Source organism: Dasypus novemcinctus, chromosome 21 (genome assembly GCF_030445035.2).
Source record: "Dasypus novemcinctus isolate mDasNov1 chromosome 21, mDasNov1.1.hap2, whole genome shotgun sequence".
Classification (NCBI taxonomy): domain Eukaryota; kingdom Metazoa; phylum Chordata; class Mammalia; order Cingulata; family Dasypodidae; genus Dasypus; species Dasypus novemcinctus.
The window spans coordinates 15,815,889-15,835,810 of NC_080693.1; the positions used below are offsets into that span (position 1 = coordinate 15,815,889).

The 19,922-nt window shown below is 41.6% G+C and overlaps 1 protein-coding gene and 1 non-coding gene across 4 annotated transcripts in view; one reads left to right on the plus strand and one right to left on the minus strand.

Annotated features, from left to right (window-relative positions):
- SPECC1 (sperm antigen with calponin homology and coiled-coil domains 1) overlaps positions 1-19,922 on the plus strand; it is a 301,574-nt gene that overhangs the window by 13,214 nt on the left and 268,438 nt on the right. The window lies entirely within an intron of this gene.
- LOC111764021 (U6 spliceosomal RNA) lies at positions 17,016-17,122 on the minus strand. The gene has a single exon (XR_002796742.1). It is a non-coding gene; the product is annotated as a U6 spliceosomal RNA (small nuclear RNA).

Consider the following 19,922-nt stretch of genomic DNA (forward strand, 5'->3'; position numbering starts at 1 on the left):
TAGTAAGGGATATGTGGTTTTCACCTGCCTGGCAGAGGGCTCCATGGAACAAAAAAGATGAAGAGCCCGTGGTCTAGCATGACCCTCGTCTGGCTTCTTTTTTTTAAAAATTTATATTTTAATTAATTAATTAATTTTTAATGTTACATTAAAAAATATGAGGCCCCCATATACCCCCACCCCCCTCACCCCACTCCTCCCATAACCACAACATCCTCCATCATCATGGGACATTCATTGCACTTGTGAATACATCTCTGAGCACTGCTGCACCACATGGTCAATGGTCCACATTACAGTTTACACTCTCCCCCAGTCCATCCAGTGGGCCATGGGAGGACATGCAATGTCCAGTAACTGTCCCTGCAATACCACCCAGGACACCTCCAAGTCCTGAAAATGCCCCCACATCACATCTCTTCTTCCCATTCCCACCCTCAGCAGCTACCATGTCCACTTTCTCCATCTCAGTGTTACATTTACTTCCACTGCTAATCACATTAGTTCCAGAATAGAGCATCCGTACATCCACTCTGATCCATACTCTATTCCTCCATTCTGTGGACCCTGGGGTGGCTATGTCCACTCCACCCCTCTATCGAGAGGGTGCCTTGACTCCACTTGGACAATGGATGCAATTCTCCTGCTTTCAGTTGTAGGCACTCTTGGCTCCCTGGTGTGGTGGTTGACCTTCTTCATCTCCATGTTAGATGAGTGGGGTAAGTCCAATAAACCAGAGGATAGGAGTTGCAAGTCTGTTTAGGCTCAGGGCCTGGCTATCACATAGACAGTCCAGAGATTCAGGTCCCCCAAGTATACACTAAACCCCAGCGCCAACCACAGGTTCGATAAAAGTGACAGGAGAGGCTTGTGAACAAAGATCACATCTGAGTCCGACTCCATCACACTCAGGAACACAAACCCCAAAGTAGGGCCAACTGACATGGCACTGAAGTCCATCTGCCATGACCATAGAACCTGTGGGTCTCTGTAGCCCTCAGAAGAACCCATACCTGGGGTTGTATCTACTTTAGCTGTCTCTGGGACTCTGCTGAGGTGTGCATAAGGGTGACCCCTCTGATGACCTCCCAGCTCTTTTTTGGAGACTCATAGCCATATAAACTTGTTTGTCCTTTCCATTTCCCCCTTTTATTCAGGGTCAAAAAGCATTTTTAACTCCTGATATTACATGTAGGCTGAGATATTCTGCTGGTCTGAGTTGACCCTTTTATTCAAGATTGTTCTCCAGCCACATCATCAGTTGGTACTTGGTAGTAATCCCTCAGTGCCAGGGAGGCTCATCCCCGGGAGTCATGTCCCATGGTGGGGGGAATTTACATGCTGAATTTGGCTTCGAGACTGGCCACATTTGGGCAACATGGAGGCTCTCAGGAAGTAACTCTTAGGCACCCTGCAGCTCTAGGCCTAATTCTTATTTCAGGCCCACAGGCCCACAAGCATAATCATTAGCATCAAGGGTTCATTGTTGGGCCATCCTTCCTTATTGGTCTTAGCCATTGCACTTGGGGGATTGTTGCTGTTCCATTAGGAAATGCGACAGAGCTCCCCTGGTCAGGAACTCAGCATGCCCCCAGCCATTGTTCCCAACTGTAACCATTATGAAAATATCCAAACATTTTTATGCACCCTGCACATATGCCCTGGAAAACTCCCTCCCAACCATGCGCCCCCCACCAGTAACACCCCACACTGGTATTCCTCCCCCACCACCATTGAACCCCTCCGTGGTCCAAAACCTCCCTGAAAATGAAGCCCAATATATTGCCATGTTCCATTAATAGTAAAATGGGATCTAGTGATGAGTTCAGAGGTTAGATATAGAATACATACTAATTTAGAAAAATTAAAGTAAAAATAAATTGGGGTATCAAAAAATTAAAAAATGGAAAAGGTTTGTTTTTGATGTTTTGCCTTCCATCACTGCAGTAAGTGTTGCCCTGTATGCACATTGGCAAGGCAACTTCTTCCATCTCTTTCTCAGGGTCTACATCCTTTCTTTTTCTTTTTCTTTTTTCTTTTTTTCCTAATTATTAAGCTTGTCTTCACAAAAGTTTTAGACCACAGTAAATCATATATACAATATACAATACTCTCACATATTCAACATCAGACACTTTGTCCCTTGCCCAGTAATAATCTTTTTATATGTTCACACTATATTTACTGCAACTGATGTACAGATATTGAGACAATAGCTTTCAAACAAGGTTATACTTGGGTTTGCATTGTGGTCTATATTTTAGAACTATACAATTTTCTAAATTTTTAGTTATCTTATGTTTTACATTATGATTTACATTTTAGCCTGTAGGCCCCTATACATTTTTGGGTGTAATTTAACATGTCCTATATCCATCCTTGCATAATCTTGTGGAACACTTCCATTGCCCCACAGTTACACTGATTCCACCTATTCAATACCTCTTTCCCCCTCCCCTCAGGGCCCACAGTGACAATCAATCTTCATTGCTTGAAGGGCCATGTTCAGAGATACTTGCAACAATGTTGAGGGCTTAACATGCTCGACTGCCCTAATGCATTGGGAGCCACCATTTCTCTCGAAAGATACAATTCCCTCTATTTGAGAACATCAGTCCTCCCCATGATGTGGGTATACCTTCACTCTCATTATATGGGTCTCTATCCAATGATATAACCCACTACGACAAAATGAGCACTCGCACACTCCCTAGAAGCCTGTCCTGTGTCAGATTCTCCCCTTTAAGCATCTTAAACAGGTAACCTTTGTTATTATATTTTTGAAAAAGTTTTCTCAACAGTATTCTCTCAACCAAATACTTGGCAATCTCCTATGTGTATATGTTCCCCAACCCTCCCCCCAATTTCTTGGGACATATTACCTACCCTCCCATCCCTAGCCCCCCTCAAGCCCGCAAAGCCCCACCCAAAGGTATTCCTATGCCCCCATTTTATCCCTTCCCTGTACAAATACTTACCTCTAGCTTATCATAGATTTCGCCCAGGTAGGTGTCAGCTTGCGACCTTCCTCTACCTCCCAAATTCCCAAAGCCTATCATCCAGTCTCTAGCTTCGTCTGGCTTCTTGAACTCAGCACCGTGCCTGTCTGACTCATCCCCGTGGTTGCAGTAGTTCATGCTGGTCGCTGTGCCCATCCACTGTAGGACGCGACCCCAGCTGATGTAGCTGGGCACTGGTGGGTTATTTACCTTGTTTGGGCAGTTACCAGTCATGCTTCTCTGACCGTTTTTGTGCACGTGTCTCTCTTTTTGTGTGTGCCTTCGGTGACATACATACTCCAGGGAATTCCCCATTTCACCAGCACTTCCAAGCACACCGTGCAGTGGTGTGAATCACGTTCACGATGCCCTCTAGCCTTCAGGCACCTCCTTGCTTTCTGGGTCGGCAGGATGTCCCTGACTCATCTTGTTCATTGCACATTGCACGCCTGGAAGCTGCCCTTTCTTCAAGGAGCCTGGCTTCCTTTTAGTAGGGAATGGTATTTAGAAGTGCAGTAACTTCTTCTGGGAAGACAGTGGGACGATAGAGGACTGAATTCAGACAGTGGTAATTCACAGTCCTGATTGCCACCTTTTTCTTGGTGATGTGCGTCCTCATTGAGAGCAGTGGCCGAGATTCCGTTTGGTAGTAATTTGTGTACCTGTGTCTCCCCTACCAGATTTCTTGGGGTCCAGGACTGTTTCTTTTTCACTTTTGTATTCTTAGTGTTTAACACACTGTTTGGACTTAAGTTATGCTAAACAAACTCATAAACTCTTCATTATATATGTCAAGTGTTTTTTTGTGTTTTCTTCCTCTTATTTTATGATTCTTTGAGAGCGTTGTGAAGGATCTGGAAAGAAGCTGCGGGGGACACGTCCATGGGCTGCTGACGAATTATTAAATGTTTCAGAACTTGTTTCTCTTGCTGAATGGGAAGCATTTTTATTGGATTCAGCATACTAAAAAGGCTATAACTGAACATCTGCGGCTTTTCTTATTAGGTTGTAATAAGGCAGTAGGACAGGATTAACTTTGAATTTTGCTGAAGGTGTTTTTCAAAGTTTTGTGGCTCACCCTAGAGGTGAATGGTATAAAACTGGGTTTGAGCCTCTAAATAGGAGACATGTTTTTCTTTTGTTCCTATTATACTGCTTTGTAATTTTTAAGTCAGTTGCTCAATTTCTTTTCCTCATTTTCATCTGGAAAAGGGGTGTGGCAGTATCCTAAACAAATTAAATATTGAGGTGCAGTGAGAAAAACCTTTGCTATGTAGTACTTAAATGAAAACTATATCATAAACACAGAACATAGTCATTATAAAAGTAGCAACAAAGGAAGCCTAACATCAGATCCTGGGGTTTGTTTTTATTTAAGGGAGTTGTAGTTGGCATTTTAACAAGAGTTCCAAACGAACGGGTAGAGCCAGGCTGAGTCTAGTTTTGAGGGTATTGTGATAATGGGACTGTAAGGTTATAGGTTTTATTTTTTATTTTTTCCAATTAACTTTAAGTGGTTTTACTGAGGCAAAAGGTACATGAAAATTTTAGGGGGAAGTGGATTTATTTATAACCTACATTTTGAGTAAAGGGATAGAACCTAAAGGGGAAAACTCAAATGTAAAACACTGTCAAGGAAGGGGCTGCGTGTATGTGTGTGTGCTTTGTGTGTGTGTGTTTTATGATTAGGAAGAAAACTTTATTCAGTTCCCATGAGTTAGAGGTATTTGGTACATGTCTCTGTGTGGATGACAAAAGTTTGGGATCCTTTAGAACCATAGGTTTAAATAAATATTTCATTTCCTAGATTTAGTTTTTTTTTTTTCAAAAAATTATTCTTACTTGGTGTAAAAATTGCAAAAAACAGAGATGTATGACCTTGAAAGTGAAAATTCCCCAATATTCCCAACTGTTTTGTTTTCATTCTTTCAGATCTTTTCTTTGCATGTACTAAAATATATAATATATATTTGTTTTTAGAAATTTGCTCACACCACACTGCTGCTTGACTTTGACTTCTTTTTATGTCAATACATAAGCATCTGTAGCATACTTTTTGTATATGGTGTGAGGTAGGGGTCCAGCTTCTTCCCTTTGCTTGAAGAGATCCTGTTGTCCTAGCACCATTTTTCAGAGAGATTATTCTTTCCTCACTGAGTGATCTTTCACCCTTGTTGAGAATCAGTTGGCCATAAATACATGAGTTTATTTCTGGTCTCTTAAAGCTATTTCATTGGTATATATGTCTCTACTTAATCCCATTACCTCACTATTTTGATGACTGTGCTTTGTAGTAAGTTTTTAAATCAGGAAGCGAGTCCTCCAACTTTATTCTTTCTTTTCAATATCATTTTGGCTCTCAGGGGCTCCTGCAGTCCTGTATGAATTTGAGGATAGTTTTTTCCATTTCTACTGAAAAGGCTATTGAAATTTTGAATAGATTCAATTTTGCATTGAATCTATAGATCACTTTGGGTAGTATTGACATTTTAACAATGTTAAGTCTTCTGATTCCTTTGAACATCAGATATCTTTCCATTATATAATTTATTTCAGTGATGTTTTGTAGTTTTCAGTATACAAGTCTTTTACATCCTTGGTTAAATTTATTCTTAGATTTTTTTTAGGTACTATTGTAAAATTATTTTCTTAATTTCCTCTTTGGGTTATTCGTTGCTGGTGTACAGAAACATCACTGATTTTTGTTGTTGTTGATCTTGTACCTTGCAACTTTGTAGAAGTTGCCTATAAATTTGCTCTTCTAGTTACTCTGTTTCCCATCACTTTTTCCCCTCCATACTCCACAGTCATTGCTCCTTTGTCTTCTGACATCTAACGTTGTGGGGAAGACTGGAGAAGACTGCAGCGCTTTCCCCCCCATTACGGGTGACCTATTTCTTCTACCTTGTTTTTGCTAGGTTATTCCTTTGTCCGTGAGCTTCAGTTAATTTTGCCAGGATATGTCCTTGTCTTGATTGCATTTACTGATTTTTCTTGATATATGGTGACTCCTTTCAAGCTGTGGATTGAGTTCTTTAATTTTAGGAGAGTTTACCTCTCTCATATTTTCATTTTATCTTCCTGTACCCTGTATTTTGTTCTCTTAGGAATTAGCAATTGTGTGCGTATCAGGTCTTTATCTTCCATCATAAAGCCATACCATCGTTCTAATCACCTTCAACTATGTTTCCCTCCTCTTATTACACGTGCTTTTTCATTGGCCTTTTCAGCATTTTAGTTTCACTTCTCCCTATTTCTCATGTAATTTTCATCATGTAATAAGGTTACTCCTTTCCTCCATTTGTGTCCTTTTCATCTTGCATTGTCTTAATAACTTTTCCAGGATTACTTATAACTCTCCCTTTTCTCGGTGGAAAACAGGGCAGCCCTTGCTTCTGCCCCTCACTTAAGTTAGAGAAATCTGTAACCTGTTCAAGATCTAGAGAAGTGGGTATCAATTCTTGTCTATCTCCCTCAATTTTACTCAGGGAATAGCCTCTGGAAAGGAGTCTTTTGTCCCTTGTTCAGGGTCATGGTCCCTGTCTACTGTCGTTAAGGTTGAATTACCTTTCCTCTTTTGACTTTAATGGAAGAGGGTGTGTATAAATAAATGTGCTCTCTTTTATAAGAATCCATACAACTATAGCTTAAAAATTATATATATATATATTTATAAAATTCTTTAAAAAAAAATTATTTCTCTCCCCTTCCCTCCCCAATCCCCCCTCCCCCCCCCCCCCCGTTGTCTGCTCTCTGTGTCCATTTGCTGCATGTTCTTCTTTGTCTGCTTCTGTTGTTGTCAGCGGCACGGGAATCTGTGTTTCTTTTTGTTGCGTCATCTTGTTGTGTCAGCTCTCCGTGTGGGTGGCGCCATTCCTGGGTAGGCTGCACTTTCTTTCGTGCTGGGCGGCTCACCTTACAGGGTGCACTCCTTGCATGTGGGGTTCCCCTACGTGGGGGACACCCCTGTGTGGCATGGAACTCCCTGCGTGCATCAGCACTGCGCATGGGCCAGCTCCACATGGGTCAAGGAGGCCTGGGGTTTGAATTGCGGACCTCCCATGTGGTAGGCAGATGCCCTATCCACTGGGCCAAGTCTGGTTCTCTATATTTTTAATATAATATATAAAATTCAAAATGTTCTAAAGGGCACGTGGGGGAAAATAACAAGTTTCTCTTCCATCCCTGTTCTCTAGCTCCCAGTTCCCATCCCTGAAAAGAATAAATCTATAGAATACATTCCTAGGAGTGGAACTGCATTTTCAAAGGATATATTCATTTGTTAATTTTGATAGGTAAGTCACACTGCTCTGCATGGAAGTTATCAGTATATATCCTACTTGCAATAAAATGAAGGTGCCGTTTTTCTCACCAATATAGTGCTCTACCAGATTTCTTAAATTTCTCCCATTCTGATAGGTAAAATGTATTTTCAGTTTTAATTTGCATTTTCTTTATTAAAAATGAGGTTGGGCATCTTATGTTGAAGAGCCATTTATATTTTCTGTGAACTGTCTGTTCATTACCTTTGCACATTTTTATTTTAGTAATGGTGCTTTTTCCTTTGGTTTGTAGGCACCATTTATGTATAGAAATATCAGTGTTTTACCTGGATAGGAATAAGCTTGTTTTTCTTAGCTCATTCAACTATATTCATTGAACTGGGTTTGTACTGGGTTTAGATATGCAGGAAGAATTGATTTGTATGTAGTTGATTTTTTTTTTTCTTTTATAGTTTCTGAGTTTTTGTACTATAAATAGAAAGACTCCCCATGCTAAGATTCTCCTGTATTTCTTCTGCTAATTATACTATTTCAATTTTCCTTTTAAATATTTGGTACTGATGGAGGTGCTTCTGGTCTAACAAGTAAGGTTGACGGTCCAATTACATTTTTTCCAGGTGCCTATCCAGCTGTCTCAGCACCATTTATTGAATATATCCACTCTCTCCTTTGGAATGCCAATTTTATCAAATATAGGCGTTTGGACCTAATTCTTGGTTTGTCTACTCCATTGATCTGTCTGTTCATGTATTAGTATCACACTTTTTAAAATTTAGGCTTATAATATTTTAAAATATACTAATTCAATAAAATTATTTATTTTGGAGAGGTCATGTTAGATGATTTTAATAGTAAGATGTTTTAGATGATTCCTCATTATTAGGATGAGTTAATTTACTTGCTTTGAGTTGATTTTGCTGATAGAAGGACTTTTGGTTAGTCATTCGTCATTCTCTTTTCTTGGCTCCCCAGTAGCATAGGAAATTAATTTTTATAATTACTAGAGGACATCAGAATGTTTTTGTGGTAGTGGAATATATTGACACTAAGTGACCCAATTTAGGTTCATGTTTGATAGTTTTACCTTAGTAAACATCCTTTGTTAGCCAAGGAAACTGGCTGTGGATATATTCCAGAAAAAACTCAATACTACATATATGTTTGAGCTGATAAAGAGGAACACTATTATAGAGTTACAGAAGCAAATCTTTGTTGTTATGCAAGTTTGCAAGCTACTTTACTGAAATAGCATGCTTGGGAAAACAGCATGGAATGTCCCAAATAAACACTTATTTGTTTCTTCAAAATAACTTTAAATTTACATTCTGTCATGAGCTTGCTTTTTTTTAAAAAAATGCATGTTTATGTAAGCATTTGTTTTAGTGCTTTCTCTTCCTTTGGGATTTTTCATTCGTTTATTAATTCAACAAATACCTACTGATGACCTGCTTTGTGCTAGGTGATGTTCTAGGCACTGATGATTGATGGAGAACAAAATAGACAAGGACCCTGCTTTCATTGCGCTTATAATCTAGTGGGGGAGATAGGCAATAAATGAAATTTCAGGTTGTGATAAGTTCTGTGGAGAAATAAAGAATAGGGTGGCGCCATAGTGAATGACCTTTGGTGGGTGGGGAGTGACATCTGGTAAGAGTTCAATATAGTTGCACTTAACATTTTACCATTTATTGGAAAGGCAGTATGGAAAAATGGAAAGAGCATAGACTTTGGAGTTAAATAAGGCCTTTTGCAAATCTCAGCTTTTCTACGTACAAGTTGTGTGGTCTTGAGCAAATTATGTAACCTCTCTGATCCCTAGTTTTCTCAGCTTCCCAAAGGGGAAAAAATACTTTGAGATGGTATTTTAAGGATTAAATATGACAACTTAAGCTAAAACAAAAAATGAAACGAAGGACAACTGTTTGACCTGTAATAGTTCCTTAATAAATGGTAGCTTAACTGCTTTCTTCTTTAAAATTAAAGTAAGAAGAAAAGAGTTTCCCCCTGGTTTCATTAGTTTAAATTTCACATGTCTAGTAGGATCCTGTGATTCAAAGAAATCACCTTTAAATAGCCATTCATGCCAATTGTCACCATGGTAACTGCTAAAATGGGGACTTGCTGGGATCAGCTTATTCATTTCCATGAATTGTCATAGTTTAATGTTCACCTACTGTTGGTCACATTTTGTTGAGGTCCTAAATAACAGAAAGGGAACTACATTTGCATTGAATAGTAATGAAAACAAATTCCAGTAGAGCTGACAGGTAATAAATCAAAGACTCTAGAGATGGAAACCCAGGTCCAGCACAGAAACTTCAGCATTGCTGCAGCTTCATCTGACTGTGGTGCAGAGATATTTGAATACCTCATCCATATCGCCTAGGGATCCCGAATGGGATCCTACAAGGCTCCTGGCTGGGAGTGGAGCAGAGCCCAAGCCACCTGGCCATGCCTGCCAGGGCTGATGGTGGTGGGTGTTTTCCACGGAGGAGAGGCTGAGGCTGTCTTGGTTTCCTAGAGCTACTGTAAAAAAGGGCCACAAACTGGGTGGCTTCAAATCACGGAAATGTCTTCTCTCACAGTTCTGGAGCTGGAAATCTAGCATCCAGGTGTCAGTGCTTTCTCTAAACCTGTGGGGAAGGACCTGTTCCATCCCTCTCTCCCGACTCCTAATGGTGCTTACAGGTCATCTGTGATATTCCCTGCCTCGGTTGTCATGTGGCCTTCTCCCCTCTGTCTCTTCCATTGACTCCGTCCACATTTCCCTCTTTCTCTAAGGACACCCGCCATATTGGATTAGGGCCCAAACTAATTCAGTTTGGCCTCATCTTAACTTACAGTATCTTCAGGAATTCCATTTCCAAGTAGGATCACACTCACAAGACTGGAGATTAGGACTTGCCCTTATCTTTTGGGGAATACAACCCATCCCATAACAGAAGCCAAGTTGAAGTCATGACAATCAAATGCCTTCCAAGGAAGGAGATGAGGTTATAGAGGGATGAGGAAACAGGGAAGTGGATTAATTAGAATTCTCAAACCTTGAAGAGGCCAGGGAGATGAAATAGGAGTCAGTCTACTGAAGGTAGGAAGGCAAGAGTTACGACTAAGCAGATTCGAGATGTCTTTCTCTACATGGCGTTGCATCTGTATTCCTGACATCCACAAGTTTTTGCATATCCAGTGGCTCTAGAGACAGGGCCACCCAAATGGAAAGCATTCTTTTTTCTTTTCCTTCTAGGGTCAAAATCAATGAGCAAGGGATTCTGCCAGGATCTTTTTCAACCAGCCCCCTACTTATTTATACTTTTAACTTCTTCTCTACTGATATCTTTTCCCTCTGCCTGTAAAAATGCTTATACGCCTCCTATCTTTAAAATTAAGGTCCTTGGTATATACTCCAAAGAACTGAAAGCAGGAACTTGAACAAGTATTTGTACATCAGTGTTCCCAGCATTATTCATAATAGCCAAAAGGTAGAAGCAACCCAAGTATCCATCAGCTGATGAATGGATAAACAAAATGTGGCTAAACACAATGGAATGTTATTCAGCCATAAAAAGATATGAAGTTCTGATGCATGCTGCAACATGGATGAACACTGAAGACATCGTATTGAGTGAAATAAGCCAGAAACAAAAGACACATATTTGTATGATCATGCTTATATGAAATAACTAAAATAATGAAATTGTTGAGACAGACAGATTTACAGGATACCAAGAGCCTGGGGGGGATAGGAGAAATGGAGAGTTATTTCTTAATGGGCATAGAGTTTCTGTTTGAGGTGATGAAAAAGTTTGGGTTATGGATGTTGATAATGGTAGCACAATATTGTGAATGTAATTAGTACCACTGAATTGTATACTTGAAAGTGGTTAAAACAGGAAATACGGTGTTGTGTGTTACTACAATAACAAAACAAAACAAAACAAAAAATCTAGTAAAATCCCCTATTCTGACCTCTAACTGTTGACTTCCTTTCACAACTGAGCTTTCAGGAGTAGCCTGACCCCACTTCCTTTATTTTTCATTTCCTCCTTAATTCTCTGTGATCTTGCTTCTACTTCTGTCGTTCTACAGAGTGCGCTCCCGAAATTCAGTTGCCTGCTGAGCACCTCCAAATTCATCATGAGCTGAGTCATTTTCCACATCCTAGGTGTGCTGACTTAAAAATATACCCACAAGTTCTTTGATACCTTTCCTTTCAAACGTGGAGCTTAATTGCCCTCTTTTTGAGTGTGGGTTGGTTTTAGTGGCTCCTAATGAATAGGAAAAGGCAGAAGTGATGATGTGAGACCTCAGAGACTAGTCATTAAAGACCTTGTGGCTTCCTTCTTGCTCTCTGTCTTGGATCACTTGCTCTGGGGGAAGCCAACCGCCATACTGGGGGGATTTCAAAGCAGCCCTACAGAGAAGCTCACTTGGCAAGGAACTGAGATCTCCTGCCAGCAACCAGCACTGACTGGCCTGGCACATGAGAGAACTGCTTGGAGATGGATCCTCGGCTCCAGTCAAGCTTCCTGTGGCTTCAACCCTGGCCAATAACTTGATGGCCACCTCAGGAGAGACCTGAGCTAGAACCAGCCAGCTAAGCCTCTCCTGGATTTCTCACACACAGAGATGGCGAGATAATACATGTTTGTTGGTTTAAGCTGCTAAATTGTATGTGTACGTGTGTGTGGGAAATTTGTTACACAGCAATAGATAACTGATACACATGGCAGACTTTCTGTTTTTCCAACCTCAATGAATTGTACCCAAACCGGGGAATTCCTCCTTCCTGCCCCAAATCCAGTTACTTACTGACCAAGTTCTGTTATTTCCATTTAGGCATCTGTCACATTTAGCCTCTCCTGATTTTCATTGTCACTCTCGTAGTTTAATATTTCTCATCCAGGTTATTTAAAATACCTCATAACAGATTTCTTGCATCCACCTCCACTCCCCTATAATCTCTCCTCCACACTGCATCAGAGCAGTCATTCCAAAATATGAATCTTATCATCTTGATTCTTTGCTTAAATGTGTCCTCATTGAATGGAGGATATCAAGTCCAAACTCCTTATGAGGCAGATGTAACTGTTTGACATCTGGTCCCTGCCTTGCTTTCCTGCTTCACCCTCTGTCCCTCATGCAGCCCAGAGTTTAGCATCACAATGGCTGATGGTCCCCAGAATCTTCTCTGGCTTTTCACGGGTCTGGGGTTTGGTGTGTGCAGTTCTCTCGACCTTTGACAGGCTTTCACCTCCTCTCTGGAGGATTCTGTGCCTCCTGGAAGCTAGGCACTTCTTCCTCTCTACTCCCCTAATTTCCTTGTATACCTCTAATCACATCAGTGTAATTACTTGTTTCTCTCTCGAATAATGCCTGATTCTCCTTTAGACCCAGAGTCCCCCCAGGATCAGGGCTGAGCTCTGTTCTTACATCTCAAGTGCCTAATGGGGTATTTGAATAGGGTGTTTTAAGCTCTGTCTCAGAGGACAAAAATGCAACTTTATTTCTCCAAACCTGGACTTCTCTTAGCTCTCTAGCTGTGATTTTTCCAGTAAAGGCAGCGAAAGGTTTTACATCACTCTGTCTCTGGGGACAGAGATGTCTGGCCTCGGGCTGTCGGCACCATCCCTTGTGTCTACACTGAAATCAACTGCTCCCCTGCCTCCCGCCGCCCATCCCTCTCCTCTCTCTTTTGGTCCTTTGGGCCTTCGCCTTCCAGGCTTGTGGGTCTGTGCTCAGCTGCTTCATTGCCCTTCTCTCCTGGCTCCTAGGGCCTGCTGAAGGACGAGCCTCTTTGCGGGCCTTGCGCTCTGGAAGGAACAATGACATGTCTTGGATTTCTGTCATCTTGAACCCGCCCCCCACCCCCCATCCCAAGGCTTAGGCTGGGATGGAAGGAGGTAGATCTGAACTCCTTTTGTCTTTGTTTCTCTCTCTTATTTATTTATTTATTTTTGTATTTTTTTCTCTTTTTTTCTTTTGAACTCCTTTTAGAGACTTAACAGCATCTTTAAAAACAAAACAAAACAAAACAACAGTTCTTCTGGGGGAAAACCCCAAGTTCCAAGAGATTATCTGCTATGAGTTTGTAGGGCCTGTTTGAGAGTGGAAAGTCAACCCAGTAAGCATAATTTAAAAAATAATAAACATTAAATGATTTTAAACTTAATTGTGGTATGTTTCATTTTATGAGGGATCACATTGTTTATGATCTGTCACTGTTTTTCTTTCACCCAGGACAGTTTCCAGATCCTTTCTGTGTCTCTTCTTACTCTTTATTTCCATTGAAATAGAAAGCCTAATTCAAATTATAGGGCACCAGGAATGGGAATGAGTGTTTAGGGCTCTAAGTGATAGGTCTGGATAATTCAGATTAAGTATAGATGCTGAGATGGTGGAGTAATTTCTTACTGAAGGTTGCTTTCCACATTTTATCAGCTGTCAAGGTAACCATATCACACTGCAAAGCTGGAAGGCTGAGTGCTTCTATTTAGTAGACTATGGTGAATGGATTCCTAACCCACTCTTTGATGTCTGTATTAGTCAGGGTTCTCTAGGGAAACAGAACCGAAAGGAGAGAGCTGTAAAATAGTGTGAGAGTTTATAAAATTGTCTCATGCGATGATAGGGATACAGGAGTCTGAATTCCATAGGGCAGGCTGCAAGCTGGGAACTCCGATGAAAACTTCTGATGAATTCTTTAGGAGAAGCTGGCCGACTGAAGTGGAGATGGGAATTCTCTCTTCTGACTGTCGAAATCATCACTTCTCCTTTTAAGACCTTCAACTGTTACATGAGATGTCTCTCATTGTTGAAGGCAATCTCCTTGGTTGGTTGTAAATGTAATCAGCCATAGATATAATCAATTTACTAATAATTCAAGTCCACAAACCGTCCTCATCGTTAGACCAGTGCTTTTCTGACCAAACAGCCAGGCACCATTACCTGGCCGAGTTGACACACGAGCCGAATGATCACAATGGCATTTGATTCTGGGAAATATTTGTTTATATGTATATAATTTTTGTATAAATACATTACAGTGTAGTTTTTTTTTTTCAAGATTTTATTTTTTCATTTCTCTCCCCTTCCCCTGCCCCCTGGTTGTCTGCTCTCTGTGTCCATTTGCTGTGTGTTCTTTTGTGTTCGGTTGCTTTCCTGTCAGGCAGCACCAGGATTCTGTGCCTCTTTTTTGTTGTGTCATCTTGCTACGTCAGCTCTCCGTGTGTGTGGTGCCACTCCTGGGCGGCTGTGCTTTTCATGCAGGGCGGCTCTCCTCGCGGGGTGCGCTCCTTGCGCGTGGGACGCCCCTATGCGTGGCAGGGCACTCCTTGTGCATAGCAGTACTGCGCATGGGCCAGCTCACCACACAGGCCAGGAGGCCCTGAGTTCCAACTCCGGGCCTCATATATGGTAGGCAGACACTATCAGTTGAGCCACATCCACTTCCGAACAGTGTAGTTTTAAAATATGCATAACAATATATCCAAAATGTGTTGCTTCCACTTGTGAAGAAAATCAGCTTCTGGGAAAGCCAAATATAGGGGACTTAAGTGTCTTCATTGCAGTTTGATCCTTTAAGGCATCCTGACATCTTGTGATAGAAATTATGATATTATGGCTAAGATTCAGGCTGTTCCAGATATTGATTCCTGAGATATACTACTTATGCATATCACCTGAGAGGTCTTTATCGACTTTATCAGGGTCAGAAAGAAACAGTTTTATATCAGTCTTTGTTTTTAAACTCTGTCTGTGGCTTTCCCCTTAAGAGCCAATCCACTTCATTGTGGACCGGCCAACACCTGTACTCTGTCCATTCCTCACATCAAAAGGCAGCTTGCGGGAAGCGGACTTGGCCCAATGGATAGGGCGACCGTCTACCACATGTGAGGTCTGCAGTTTAAACCCCAGGCCTCCTTGACCCGTGTGGAGCTGGCCCACGCGCAGTGCTGATGCGCGCAAGGAGTGCCCTGCCACACAGGGGTGTCCCCACGTAGGGGAGCCCCACGTGCAAGGAGTGCACCCGTAAGGAGAGCCGCCCAGCGCGAAAGAAAGTGCAGCCTGCCCAGGAACGGCGCCGCACATACAGAGAGCTGTTGCAGCAAGATGACGCAACAAAAAGAAACACAGATTCCTGGTACCGCCGATAAGGATATAAGCGGTCACAGAAGAATACACAGTGAATGGACACAGAGAGCAGACAACTGGGGGGGACGGTAAGGGGAGAGAAATAAATAAAAAATAAATCTTAAAAAAAAAAAGGCAGCTTGTCAGTGACTGTAGTCTGACTCAAAATGTTTATCCCTTTTTCAGTACTGGTTGGAGATCAGATTATTTAGATCATCAAGTCTTCTCTGAGAAAAACAGTGTCACATGTAGATTGGCCCCAAGGTGCAACCTCTGTTTGTTTTTTTCACATTGTTCTTGGGGCTACATATATACAACACAAACTTTCCCATTTTAAGAATTTTTAAATGTATGCCTTAGTAATATTAAGTACACCCATAGGTTGTTTTTTAAAAAAGATTTTATTTATTTATTTATTTATTTATTTACCGCCCCCCCCCCCATGGCTCCCTCATCTCTTGGCTAATTTTTTTACTCGTTGTTTGCCCTTGTTGTCTGCTCATTGTTTTGACTTGTTGTCTGTTCTTTTTTTGTTTTGTTTGTTTGTTTCTTTAGGAGGCACCAGGCACCAGGACCTCCCACTTGGGAGGTGGGTGCTCAACTGCTTGAACCATTCCTGCTCACTGCACCCATAGTTTTGTGCTACCATTAGCACCTTTCGATACCGAAACGTTTTCATCTCCCCACCCCCACCCCAAGCAGAAATTCTGTACCCGTTAAAACAGAAGCTCGCGAAGCCTGCCCCTGCTAACCTGTAATCTACTTTCTGTCTCTGTGAATTTTAAGTGCACTGTCTTTTATTTTATGAAGCAACTCCTTGTCTCCCTAACTGCATATGTAGTAGGTTCTCCATCAGCTTGGAACCCTGGAATCCTTTTTGGTTTTGCACCCTTGACTTATATATGAACCTCAAATAGGAAAGATGCTGCTTCATTCAAAAGCAATACAAAATTATCTGCTGGCCTGCACGCGGGCTAGTGATTCCTCTTCCATATTACATGCTTTTGATATTGATTGGTGTTCAGAAGTGTTACTTGGTAGGGAATTCAGCTAATAATCTGCCTTTTCTGCTTTTTCTCTGCTTTTGTTCTGCTTTGTCTGTGAACAAAACAGTTTTTATCAACTGTGGGTTGATTCTAGACAGTGTTTCACTGGTATGTGTTCTGCAGCTGTTTTGTCTGTGACAACTTTGATGCAACTTTGAATGATGCCTCCATAGTCTTTATCTTTTCCTTTGGTAATCTTTTCATCAGTTTTGCACTGAGAAACATTGTTTTGCCCTTGAAGAAGAACTTGATTGGTTTACCAAAGAGGCCATTTTTACTTTGTCTCAAAATGACAGGGGCAGGCTCAAGTAGTTTTCTGCCACTGTTTCAGAAGTTTCATTAGTATTAAAACACTGGATCACTGGTCCAATAAAGACCACTTTTCGAATATTCACCATTGTACTTCCTATTTGCGCTTCCTTTTGTAGCTGCTTATATGAAATGACCACACCCGTCCATCACTTGCGTATAGGATATACATCTCTACGTTTTGCTTTTTTTTTTTTAAAGATTTATTTATTTATTTAATTCCCCCCCCCCCCCTGGTTGTCTGTTCTAAAAATATGGAACGCTTCACGAATTTGCGTGTCATCCTTGCGCAGGGGCCATGCTAATCTTCTCTGTATCGTTCCAATTTTAGTATATGTGCTGCCGAAGCGAGCACTCTACGTTTTGCATTTTAACCTTCTTTCATAGTTCTCCTTTTCATTGCTAAGAGTTGTATTTATATATTACTCTCAACCTGACTTTTTAAAAAAAGACTTATTATTTATTAATTTCTCTCCTCTTCCCTCCCACCCCCGTTGTCTGCTCCCTGTGTCCATTCACTGTGTTCTTCTGTGTCTGCTTGCATTCTTGTCAGCGGCACCAGGAATCTGTGTCTCTTTCTGTTGTGTCATCTTGATGTGTCAGCTCTCCGTGTGTGCGGTGCCACTCCTGGGCAGGCTGTGCTTTTTTCGTGCGGGACGGCTCTCCTTGCAGGGTGCACTCCTTGTGTGTGGGGCTCCCCTACATGGGGGGCAACCCAGCGTGGCACAGCACTTCTTGCGCGTATCAGCACTGCGTGTGGGCCAGCTCACCACACAGGTCAGGAGGCCTGGGTTTGAACCCTGGACCTCCCATGTGGTAGGTGGACGCTCTATCAGTTGAGCCAAATCCGCTTCCCTCAACCCGACTTTTATACTTCACTGAACCACTTTTGCTTTATCAGCTAATTTTTCTGAACTGATACAATGCAACTGTATTAGTCAAAAGGGGTGCTGATGCAAAGTACCAGAAATCTGTTGCTTTTATTTATTTGGGGTAGAAGCTTACAGTCACAAGGCCCTAAAGAGTCCAACTCAAGGTAACATAAGAGGTGCTTTGTCACCCAAAGTCATTGGCCACATGTGGAAGCAAGATGGCGGGCGATGTTTGCGAGGGTTCAGCCTTCCTCTTTTGTCTTAAGGCTCAGTGGGTCCCAGCTTCTTCCCATCTCAGCTGTAGACTGGCATAAGGTTGTCTCTTTACCTGGGACTTGTTTCTTTCTGGGCTCAGCTGCTCTGTTCTTTAAAACAAGGCCAGCTGAAAACTATGAGGCTCATTTCTCTTCCCAGGGTGGCAGGATCCTCTGTGTATCTTCTCTGTGTATCTGCTTCTTTGTTCTTGATCAAGCATCCATTTATATAGCGCACCAAGTGGGTGGGGACTCAAACTGCGTCACCCTAATGACATGGTTGAATCAAAGCTGTAATCCTAACATAATTTAATCAAAGGCATCTCAGCTGAAACTAATACAATCAAAGGGTATCACTCCCAGAAGAACAGATCAGTTTATAAACATAATCAAATATCTCTTTTGGAATTCATAAATAATATCATACTGCCACAGCAACAAAATGGAAAAAGTGGAAACAGCAACTTTTTGCAAATATAAGCACCAGCACACAAATATAAAACCATATTATGAAAATACAGAAACATGTTAGGGAAGTGGACTTGGCCCAATGGATAGGGCATCCGCCTACCACATGGGAGGTCCACGGTTCAAACCCCAGGCCTCCTTGACCCATGTGGAGCCGGCCCACACGCAGTGCTGATGTGCACAAGGAGTGCCCTGCCACTCAGGGGTGTCCCCCACGTAGGGGAGCCCCATGCGCAAGGAGTGCACCCCGTGAGGAGAGCCGCCCAGCACAAAAAAAGTGCAGCCTGCCCAGGAATGGCACCGCACACATGGAGAGCTGACACAACAAGATGACACAACAAAAACACAGATTCCCATGCTGCTGACCACAACAGAAGCGGGCAAAGAAGACGCAGCAAATAGACACAGAGAACAGACAACCGGGGTGGGGAGTGGGGGGCGGGGAGGGGAGATAAATAAATAAATAAATCTTTAAGAAAAAAGAAACATGCTAAACAACTAAGATGAATTACATCCTTTTAACTGAAGGTTAGCAGAAGGAAAATGACTGATATTTCTAGTGCAAGGAAAAACTTCTAGTTTAACGATTATTTTAAGAGTTTAACAGTGATACTTGCTACAACATGGATGGGTTTTGAAGACATCATGTTGTGTGAAGACAGACTGAAAAAGACAGATATTGTGAGTTCACTTATATGAAATACCTAGAATAAGTAAATTTCATAGAGACAGAGAGCAGATTATAGCTTACTGGGAGCTGTTTTTATTTATTGGGTGTAGAGTTTCTGTATGAGGTGATGAGAAAGTTTGGGTCATGGATGTTAGTGGTGGTAGCACAATACTGTGAATACAATTAATACCCCTGAATTAATTCCCTTAAAAGTGGTTAAAATGGGAAATTTTGAGTTGTATGTATGTTACTACAATAAATAGTTCAAATAAGGAGTATAACAGGATGGCAGTGAAAATCACTTTGCATTTCAAATTTGTGAGATATGTGTGAGCAAAATTGTCTCATTCGTTTCTTTTGAAATGGCAATTTCTGGAGAACCTTTTGATATCCTGACATGGGTCTTCAGGGGTTTGCCAGCGACAGGCAGTCTGAACACTGGGGTGAGGTCACCGCAGTGACAGTGACCTCTTGGGGGGCAGGCTCATTCACGGGGACTGCTCGAGAGCATGGTAGGACCCTTGGAATACTGCCTTCGAGACCGTTTGGCTCATGGTTGTTTTCAGCAAGTAAACACCTAGTCTGTATTAGAACTTCATTTCTTTTTATGCCTGAATAATATTTTTGTGTATATATACCACATTTTACTTATCCATTCGTTCGTTGATGGACACTTGGGTTGCTTCCATCTTTTGGCAATCGTGAATAAATGCCTCTGTAAACATCGGTGTGCAAGTATCTGTGTGAGTCCCTGCTTTCAGTTCTTTTGGATATATACAGTAGGACCTTGTTTTTCGTGATCTCAACACACATGAATTCAGGTATATTCGATTGGCGATTGAAAAAATAAAAGAATTAAAATTGTTTCTATGATTAATTTTGCATATTTTT